The following is an 11,516-nucleotide window of genomic DNA, read 5'->3' on the forward strand; positions in this document are numbered from 1 at the left end:
CGGATTATGATTGAATGTGTAGTTGAGCTTTAGACTTCACGACGTTCATAGATTGAAGACGAAGAACTACTGAGGAGAGCTTGGAGGAACTTCATCAACAAAAGGTATGTGGAGACTAAAACTTATCTATCACTCAGAAGTCTATTCTATTCCATCTCCTAATGAGACTAAGTCGTATAGCTATATATACTTTTACATTATACACATTTAATATTTTGAGCTGAGTTTAACTCGCTTATATATTTATCGAAATATGTGTTGGAAAGCCTTTTGCTTTAGCTATGTTCATTATAGTTCTTGACGAGTTTAGTTGGAAAACAATTTATTTGTTGGAAACTAAATAATGAGTCAAAAGATGATCATGTGAAAATTGCCTTGAAACATCTTACATGATTTGTGTGAGAAAGTCATTTGATGTAGACTCGGAATATTTCGTATTAATCATTCGATCACTTAAAAATTACTTACAAGCTAATAGTTTGTGTGAGACAGCTGTTGTCATCTTCTAAGGATGTTTCAATGATTGAAATGAGAGTTTAGAACAAATAATCATTGTCTAGATATAGCACAGTATATGCATACCAGTATGCAAACTGTTGTAGTATGATTCGGGTCCGGGAACCAAGTTTGCATACCACTATGCGGATGATTTTAACTGTCAAAGTCCGGGAACCAAGTTTGCATACCAGTATGCGAACGGTTTCACCTGAGTTAGGTCCGGTACGTGATGGCTGTCGTAAGTGCAATCAAATTAATAATCTTATTTCCACACAATTAACTGGCAATATAATGGAAGTAAGGATCGTTCCCACGAAGAGCAATGAGTTTTAGTTGTCAAAGTGTCAAAAAGGGGGGGGGGGGTTGTTTTAGATTGTGAGCAAAGCAAATAATCAAAGAAAATAAAATTGTATTGTAATCAATAGAGAGATATATGATCGAGGAATCCTTCTTCGTTAATAAACCGTCAATGAGTTATTATAATTTCCTACTCGTCGTTAATCATAGATTATCACCAACCGTGGAATAATATCTAGCTCATTGTTGTTCCCTAAATTTCTTTTATCACTGAGTACGGAAGCTCTCCAATACTAGATTATATTCGCCTAACCACCTAGTAGTAGCTCACTCAAGGTGTAATTTGGTCGAATGCTTTATCTTTTGTGAATTTATATGTTGATCATAGTAGTTAGACTCTTAGCTCAAGGTCCACTTTCTAGTGTTGTTTATACCCACAATCGCTCCAAAGAATCCCTTTGCAAGGTTTTGTGTTCTCTACTTGTGTAAAGTTTATTCGACGATTACTTATCTCCTAACTCAATACTAGCAATAGATCAAATCAACAAATCAATCCAGTTGGCCACCTAGACAATCTATCAATCAATCATAAATATTAATTAGTATAAACAAACGATAATCATATGAAGAACTTCAAAGTAGATTAATATAATAAATCAAATCTTGTTTACAACTTAGAATTCATCCTCAATCAATAGGTGTTTAGCTACTCATGGATGTAGAAACATCCATGATATACATATGAGAAAAGTAAAGAGATAATGTTACGATTGATAATCGCTCCGTATGATGTTTCTTCTCTCCAAACCCTAACAATTTCGTGACCTAATGATATGATATGATTTCACATAACCTAATACCTTTTTATAGGTTTTACATTGCTTGGCGTTCACGTAATAGGTTCGGTTCAAGAACCCGACCCAAAATAACGAATTAACGTTCCCAAACGTGCCCTTAGGCCTTCCAAGGTGTGAATACACCTTTACCATTTGATAAGTTCGCGTACCCAGTTCGAAAACTTCAAATTCCAGTATAATTTTTCAGAAATAAGTCTGTGAACTCGGTTCGCAAACCCAGTTCGCGGACTTCCCTGTCTTCGGTATTCAATAAAAACTGTTTTGGCCACAACTTCTTCATCCGAACTCGGAATGACCTCATTCTTTTTTGTATTCTTTTTATCTTTCAATTATATTCAAGATGATGATGAGAAATCCTTAATTTGAATGAGTTAAGCATGGTATTTGGCCCTTCTCTTGATTTTGAGCGTTTTGCTCCTTTTCAACGCTTTTCTTCCACTTCTCTTGGACTTGGATACTTGGAATACTTCTCTTCCTAGATCTTTTAAGCACTTTGTAGCTCCTTTTTGGATGATTCACCTATTATAGGAAAATAAGAGAAAACAAGAGTAATAATACGAGTACATGCAAGAATAATAGCTAAAACAAGTATAGAATGGACACTAAAATCATATGAATTATGCACTTATTAGTACGACAGTATGCATACCCGTTTGCGAACTGTTGGACGTGACCAAAGTCCGGAACTTAAGTTTGCGTACCCGTTTGCAAACTAAATTGGTTTAAGTTCTAAAATCAGTTAAGTATGATTTCATACTCATGAAAAAATACATTTATATTAAGGAATGCAATCTTTGCAAACCTTGGCTAAACTGTTCATGAATTGATTCTCTTGAATCAATCCGATTTTGTTTCATTGGATACTTCTATGAGAATATAAACAATTAAACAACTCTACAAGTAACACAATTAGATTCATTTGATCTAGAAGTGTTAGATGAATGTGGTTAATATAAAAATGTTTATACGGCTAACTTCGGTTAACTAATGTTGAGCCAACTCAATATACACGTTTAGGTCCGGTTACCCATATCTAAATGAAGGTATATTTCATTTGTGTGTAACAAGCTAAGACCATCTAACGGTGGAGAGATATTGCTTTGGTTTTAAGCAAACTTAGCTTGAATCTTAAATCAGGATTTCATCTAACGGTGAATATTGATTGCTTTGTTTCAAAGCTATCAAACCCCGATTTGAAGACTATATAAGGGAGAACCCTAAAAACTAGAAAACCTAATCCCCACACCTCCTGTGTGATACTAGTTGCGACTAGAGTCGATTCTTCTTTAACCTAGGTTTTTCCTAAAACCATTATAGGTTAACGACTTAAAGACTTCATTGGGATTCTGAAGCCAGACCCAATTATTTTGCATTTGCGGGGTTTTTCTGCATTTTTGGTTTCCTCGTTAACAAAACTTCTGGTGTCTGTGTTATTTATTTTCCGTATTATATTTGTTTATATAAATTGAAATATCACAGGTTGTGCGTAGTTCAATCAATTGGTAAATCCAACCTTTGGTTGTTGATTGAAATTGATTGACACTTGAACATTGGTCTTTGGTACCGTTCAAGTTGTTTCTCATAATAATCAGGCTCACGGATTTCTATCTGTTTGATTTGTTGATTCCATTGAGAAACATAGATATAGCTCTTGGATATATTTCCTTGATTGAGTTTGACTGTCTAGTTGATTCTCTTGGAATTATATTGGAGTTAGTCCATATAGATTGTCGAACGAAATATTGGGTGTGGTTGTTAGACCCCCGCTTTTTCAATTGGTATCAGAGCAGGCAAACACGTTAAAGACCTCATAAGTCTGTGTTTGTAGAAATCTGACTCTATGGACAGAAGTGTTATCTCTGACAAACGCATCACCAGAAATAAAAGTTATGTTTCTGTGAAATCTATTAAAGAGAAAGGCTTTTCAATATCGCACATAGATGAACATTTTGTTCCTACGAAACAAACAAGTATTGATATGTGTTACCCTGATTTTCTTACTGACGAGTCTGACTCTGAAGTAGAAAGGGAAGTATCCCAAGAGAGTGAAGCGATTCTAAAACATGTTAGAAAACATGTTAGAATCCAGGCAAATGAAATCAATAGGCTGAAACACAAAGTCAATATGATCATTGGTATAGTAAAAGATCGTGATTCCCAATTAAGGATTCTTCGTGAAGAAAGCGCCATTGTTTGTTCTTCTCGAACCTTACTCGAGGCTAAACTCAAGGAGGATGCTTTGGAAATCGAACGTCTGTTGAGTAAAATCTTTATTCAATATAAAGGATGTTCTGAGGAGTCCGTCATACCAATTACTTCTGACGCAACTGTGATATTAGAAAACGTGGCTACTTGTAATCATGTTCCTCTGATGAAACCAGCTTCAGAAGCTAAACTGAAACCCTTCATATTTCTAAAGAGGTACTTGGTCCTTCCACTGATCAAGGAAACACCACATCTCACATAAAGAAGAAATCTTCTAACGATGTTGTTAATCATACACACTCTAATCACTCCGGTGATCAGAAAGTATGTCTCTTTTGTGATTCAAAAGGACATGTTCAATGGAAGAGCAAACTGAGGTTGAATGACAATTATTTTGGTCGACTTCAACATACCTTAGATTTAATACTCAAAGGTGTAACTGACATTCGGATGTCTAAACCTGTTGGTTTTAGTACTCACCCTGTGAATTCTTCCAGGAAAGTCAGTTCAATCTGCTCACCGAACGTTCGAACTAATTGTAGCATTAATACAAATCGGTCAAGGAGATTTCAGAAAGGTCCTTCTCAACCTAAGGTGAAGGATGATGTTCAAGATGTGAGAAAGGTACCAGTAGGTGAAAACAACAATGGAGATATGAAGGACAACCTTAATTTGATAATTGGAGGATACAAGGATCTTATCAACGGGCTGTCAAAATCCTCCAAACAAACTTCTTCTTTTAAGGATTCAAACTTAGTCTCATACTTTGATGATGGTAAGGTTTATGATATTTTTTCACATCAAAAAGGGTTCCTCCAAAAATTAGAAGGAAAAAGAGGATTAACTATGAACAATATTCATTTGATGAGCATAAAGCTCATACTTGTGTTAATAAATCACAAGGGTTGAATTCTTACTCATGAAATTCCTGTTGAGTAAGATATGTTAATAATCATGTATACTTATTAGTTGAGTTATTTTCTTATCGTTCATAGCTAAACTATTGTCTACATATAGTTTTGGCTAAGTATTGTTTTGTTTCGGGAATCACTTCGATTGTCTACTTTTTAATTTTGAAAAAGTTTTTTTTTGACAATTGAGTTATGAGCTATGTTTGTGCTCTAAACTTTTTCCTCATGTGAGAATATAAAATTTATTGAGCCAAAAATTGTGAAAGAATTTTCACGTAGCAAAATTTTGTTGTGTTCTTTTTACCTTGTAAAGAGGTACTTTACATTTTTTAAGTTTTTTTGGGTTCGAATGGTGTTCGTACGGGTACCCAAATATTTCTTGCCAAGAACCATCTCTAAAAATCCTAAAAATTACATTCCCTAAGAAACCATTTAAATACCAATCATATTGAGTCACGTACGCGTACTCTAGGTTATTTTCTTTTTGTCAAGAATGTCATCACCTTCTCGCACTTGTGATTTTGCAAGAGGTTTTCTTGATAAAGGTATTGGTTTCGGGTCCAAAGGGAAGAGGAAAAGAACCCTAGTAGAAGTTGATGATATCAAATATCAAAATCTTGTTGATTATTCTGATATCTCATGCTACTATGCTTATACTCATCAAGATGTAGAGAATGATGAGATGGTTTCGGCCGACGTGGTTCATGATTTTCTTAAATTCTTTGAGGAAGCGAAACTGCAGCTTGTTGATACTATGAAGGGTCTCGATGTTTTACGAACTGAGTTGAAAAAGGTTAACTCTGACCTTGTTCTCATGAAAACACATGTTAAAGATCTTCTCAATGAGGATATCTTCTCCGAAGAAGCAGTGGATGTTGTCTATCACAAGATCAAAGGTCTCAAGATCCGTGAGGGATCCAGAAGTGTTCTTTAGCTCCTGTTTGAGTTTGGGTTTTTTTTTTTAAGAGTTTTTTTTTTTTTTTTGTCTAGGAAACTTCTTATGAGAATTTATTCTTGTTTTAAGAAGGATAACTAAGGTTTGGAATAGCAAATATTGTGATTACACATAGCTATTGCCAACGATTTTCATCTTGCAATATTTTAGATTTATTTATTTAAATTCTAAGTTATTTGGAAGATGATTTTGCAGTATTAATCTTTGTTGGTTTTATATATCGCAATTTTTTTATGGGATATGTGTTTATGTCCGTGAACTATGATTATCTCATATATGTCAAAATTTAAGTCTATTGTGTCATTATGCAAATATTGATAAAAGATAGATTGAACTTTTGAATATTCTGCAGTATTGATCTTTCCCTGATCCACTTCTATGTGAAAGTACTGTATGGCTCCGTAAGTTTTCTTATGATGAGCGTTTCCGATTGAATTAATCATTAAGGTTCTCTTGTGGTTAATTTTCGAGTTTTCTGGATACAAATTCATGTTTCATGTGATTTTTTAATGTCCAAAGAAATCCTTCTTTTCTTGTAAAAGTAAGGTCGCTCTTGTTGGTCTTTCGGGAAAGATATTTTATGGGGAGAGTTCTTAATTGAACTTGTGCTTAATTGTCAAATCTTTGTGCGGAGTGCGGTTGTGGAATATTGAAGGAGTTATCTTGTATCTTTATAAGCTCCTTGATGAATACACTAGGTCCTGGGGTTTTTCCGCATTTGCGGTTTCCTCGTTAACAAAACTTCTGGTGTCTGTGTTATTTCTTTTCCGTATTATATTCGTTTATATAATAGAAATATCATAGGTTGTGCGTAGTTCGATCAATTGGTAAATCCAACCTTTGGTTGTTGATTGAAATTGACTGACACTTGAACATTGGTCTTTGGTACCGTTCAAATTGTTTCTCATAATAATCAGGCTCACGGATTTCTATTTGTTTGATTTGCTGATTACATTGAGAAACAGAGATATAACTCTTGGATATATTTCCTTTATTGAGTCTGACTATCTAGTAGATTCTCTTGGAATTATATTGGAGTTAGTCCATACAGATTGACGAACGAAATATTGGGTGTGGTTGTTAGACCCCCTCTTTTTCAAAAACCAAATTAAATTTCCTTAAAAATGGTCGAAACACTTCATTCATTAATGCCTGACAGGTAGCACGTACATTAGTATGGAAAAATGACATAGTTTTAATTTCAAAATGGTTATGATGAGTACAAAAATCTGTTTTCGGAATATCAGGTACATAAACTCGAAATTGGTGATAGCCAGACTGTAAAATAAATCTTAGAAAGAAAAAAAATTCACCATTTAATTCGTCAAGTAACTCATTTGTAACATGGATATGAAACTTATCCATAATAGTCAGCTCATTGATCTTTCTGTAATCTACTCGGAATCTTCATGAACCATCTTTCATTTTGACAAGGAAGATGGGAGAAGCAAAGGGGCTATTGAAAAGACGAGGGTACCCAAATACACCACAATCTTTTTGTTTCAACCTATAAGTCATCTTACCAGGTGTGATCGTCTATGGACAAAGTCGAGAAAATACAACAACTTCGGTATTCACACTTAGTGTGATCGTCTATGGATACAAGATCGAGACAATACGACAACAAGATAACTTGTGTGATTGACTGTGGATACAAGATCGAGACGATACGACAATCAAAGTATGCTACTTGATAATAGGTTGGTTAATAACCAAACTCTATAGGATCACTATCAAGTATAACAGAGTTAACGTATCTGATTCTAGTTGGATTCCAGCCGATCAAGGTTTGTGCACACAATTCACAAGATACGAAACTAATAAGAAATCTTTTTCGTCTTCAAATCTTCTTTAATCTTCAATAACCTGCATAACACCACTTGAATATCTTGTGATCAATCACGCACAGAACGGAGTCTGTTAACAATGGATTGTCAGAAGATGTCTTTAGACAACAGTTCTAAAGATCACGTCGATAATTCGATCTAGTTTGAGTGAATCTTATTTCAGAAGAGAAGATTCTCAAGAATAAACAAACTAGATGCAGTCAAAGTTTCAACAACCGTTAGTCAATCAAATCAATCGAAAACTATTAATACTGCAATTATCTAGCTTCCCACCAACGGTACTCGTAGAGCTTCTTGATCCCACAGAAGTCTTTAAACGAGCGGTCGTAAGAGATTTCACATAGTTAGGATACTTTCGTCTCTGAATAGACGGCTCCACCAGAAACAACAAGAAATGAAGTTTGCCTGGCTCTTAGGATAGTTTGCTAGAAATGCAAACTTAGGTATTTATAAACTAAGGATGTTTGGACACCAAGGAATTTCCAAAACCGAAAATATTCTCAAGATATGCAATGAATGGAAAAATTCGGTTTTCATAATTCCAATAAATGCTTGTCCAATATTTACGAAATCTCTCAATAGAAAATCTCCAATTAGTAAATGCAAATCACTAATTTTTATTCTCTGGAGATATGCATTTAATTGCTGGTAATTAAAGCATATAAACCAAAAACCTTAATTAAAAGATTCTCAATTTATTTTGGCACAGGATCACCTTGAGTACTAAGGAATATCTTTGAACAATAAATGATAAGAGTTATTGTTCATGTTCAAAGTATGTTGACATCTTTTCACTGCAAACCTTATTTCATATTTACATGGATTTGCATTCTTAGAATCGGTTATCCACACTTCCAAACAAGTTTAGAATAGCTTCACTTGTATTCCAAGACTACTATGTGATTGATCAAATACCAAACCACATACATGGGTTCAATCAGTTATACCAATCACTAGGATCGGTCATACCTAATTATGGAAATACTTGTGATTGGTCACACCAGTCACTAGGATCGGTTTCATATACACATGGTATTACTTGTGATCGGTCACACCATTTACCAGGACCGGTTACACCAATTACAAGGATCCATTACACATATTCATGATCGGTCACACCAATTACTAGGATCGGTCACACCAATTACAAGGATCGATCATACCATCACATGGTGATTACTTAGGATCAGTTACACCAATTAATAAAAACCAATCATACCAAATCATAAGTTAAGCATTGTGATTAGTTATACAAATATACATAACATAACTTAAGATCGGTTCTACCATCTCACACATATGGTCATCCAAAGATTTGCAATCAATAGCTCGACCAATAAGCCTAATGATTTCCCTTTCGATTCACGAAACAAGCTCATGAATGTACTTCATTTAAACAAATGTGAAACATTGTTTCCTATGATGAAATCTTCACCATAACCCATTCACATAACCATAACAATATATACAAGATTATGTCGATGCCATATCAACAAAGTTCAAAAGATAAGCGTTATACTACGTAGTCTAATCCCCTAATACTATGATCATGTCACATCACTAGAGTATTATACAATATGTACAGTATATATAGCTTCCCAGTTATGTTTTCAATATAGCACGACTTGAAAGATACGTTAGGAATGAAATAATTCAAGTCGGTATTACTAACCTCAAGTGGAAGGATGATGTTGTCGTTGTAGTTCGCTACTTCTTCACATTCTTCAGGTCTTCGGAGTAATACTTGTATGTCTCAACATTCCTAGACTTTCTAGTCTAACCTAAACGAAGTTGACTCTAGTATTTAAGCAAGCGACTCTAGATGAGTTTTGATACTAAAATATGACAACCAAACTTGACATACCAACACTTGGTGAGTTCAACTGAGCTATGCTCTAACAGCTATGACTAGTTTGTATCAACTTAGCTAAAAGCATTTCATGTACTAAGTTTTCCACTTTAGACTTGTTAATATAATGACATCTATAAGGTCTCTGTGATGTTGGAATGCAATTAGGTTTGAAGATTCGAAAACTCTGTTAGGTGGAAATGTAGTTGGTTATGCAAACACATCTGTAAAATATTTCAATAAGGTGTATACTTAAGGAGGAATACGAGTAATAGAAGTAGTAGTATTGGCAAAAAAATATCCAATAAGAGCTGGAGCTTTAATTTCAACAAACTTCTTAAGTGATGACCCACTAATAAACCAAAAGAGGGTATTGAAGAAATTCCTTGGAGAGTTATCTTATTGCCTTGATTTGTTAATGCAATTCTGATCTGAGAAAAGTTGAATCACACGTCTCCAAGCTGTCATAGACAATCAGTTTCCAGCACCATGTCAATCCACCAAGTGGTAAAGCACGTAAGTCAACCGAAAACTGGTAACCTTGCATTCCCCAATGGAGATTCTAACATATACTTTTGCTAATATCATCATCATTATTTATCATTGTAACAACCATGTGACCCGTATGACAGATATGGAGACCAAGTTTATGGGGAATGTTAGATTCAATGAAGTTATGGGTACTACCAGTCTCAATCAAAACCATAAAAGGATATTTGTTGAGGTGACCAGATATGCGAATAGTATCATTGCCAAATTCCATGTCAAAACATGTAAAAAAAAAAATCATAGTGGTGTCAAGACTAGAGGGAGAATCAGTATGTACTTCTTCTAAAGATATTTCACTATTATCACTGGTCTCTTCTTTAACAACAATTAACATGAATAATTGTTGACGCATATTTCCAAGTCTATAAAATTCATCACAATTATAAATAAGCCTTTGTCCCTTCTAGCTTTCATCTGCATGTGAGTGAGTTTTTTGATGGGTGGTAAGGAAGTGTTGGTTCTAGTGGGTGTAGTAGGGTAAGTAACAATGAGAGTTGTTGATGAGACAATGGGTCTATGGAAGTTTCTGATGGGGAGAAAAAAAGGTTTGATAGTAGAAGGTGGTTGAGAAACAGATAGAGACTTGGGATAAAATGGTCTAGAGGTGGATTTCAATGGCTTAGGATGGTGATTTACTGAAGCATGTTGCATTCTAGCTAAATAAAATACTCTAAAAGTAGACTTTGGTTTAAACTTTTGCACAGTGGTACGAATTTATTTCTTTAAGACGCATATAAAACTAAGTGTATAAAGACTCTTAGGAAGATGTGGGTTAAAGGCATCCATAAAACTCTTAAAGTGATCAAACTGGTCATAATAATCTTCAAACAGTAGTTGTTTGTGAAATTTTGTTAAAGCTACCAACATAATTATCATTAGCAACATCTTCAAATCGAGCACATAAATCCTGAACAAAAGTGTCCCATAAAATAAACTGTTTACCTTGGTTATACTTGAGAAACTATGGATCTACCTTAGAATCAAAGTAAATCGCATCCATATCAACTCGTCAGTAGACAGGAAACTTATGAAGGTAAAAGAATCATTTACACTTAAGAACCCAACCACGAGGATCAGTATCATCAAATATCGAAAAATTCACTTTAGGAGAACGAGAAAACTTACTCGGTTCTTTATGAGACATACCCTTGATAAGATAATGAAGCCCACCGAAGTAACTTTCAGTACTGGTGTGAGAATCAGAAACTGAACCCGGATCTGCTTGATTATTTGATGATGATTGCATTTGCGGACTGAACTCGAACACGTTACAAAGTCCAGCAACATTAGAACCCAATTGGTGAAAGAATAATCGAATTTAGTAAAAAAAAACGTCAACTCATTCAAAGTATCTTTGTGTTGTTGAATAATGCAGTGGGGTCTTTAACGGAGGGTTTATCAGGGATAAACATGATACAGGTTCCCAAAAGTGAATCTGATACCAATTTTAATGTACTTGGATGTACAACTATAAGACGATGATGATATGAGTAGCGGAGTTACTTTCTCTCTGATGAATAAAGCCTAAAAATTTCTCTTGAAAGCAAT

Source organism: Papaver somniferum, chromosome 10, assembly GCF_003573695.1.
Source record: "Papaver somniferum cultivar HN1 chromosome 10, ASM357369v1, whole genome shotgun sequence".
Lineage (NCBI taxonomy): Eukaryota > Viridiplantae > Streptophyta > Magnoliopsida > Ranunculales > Papaveraceae > Papaver > Papaver somniferum.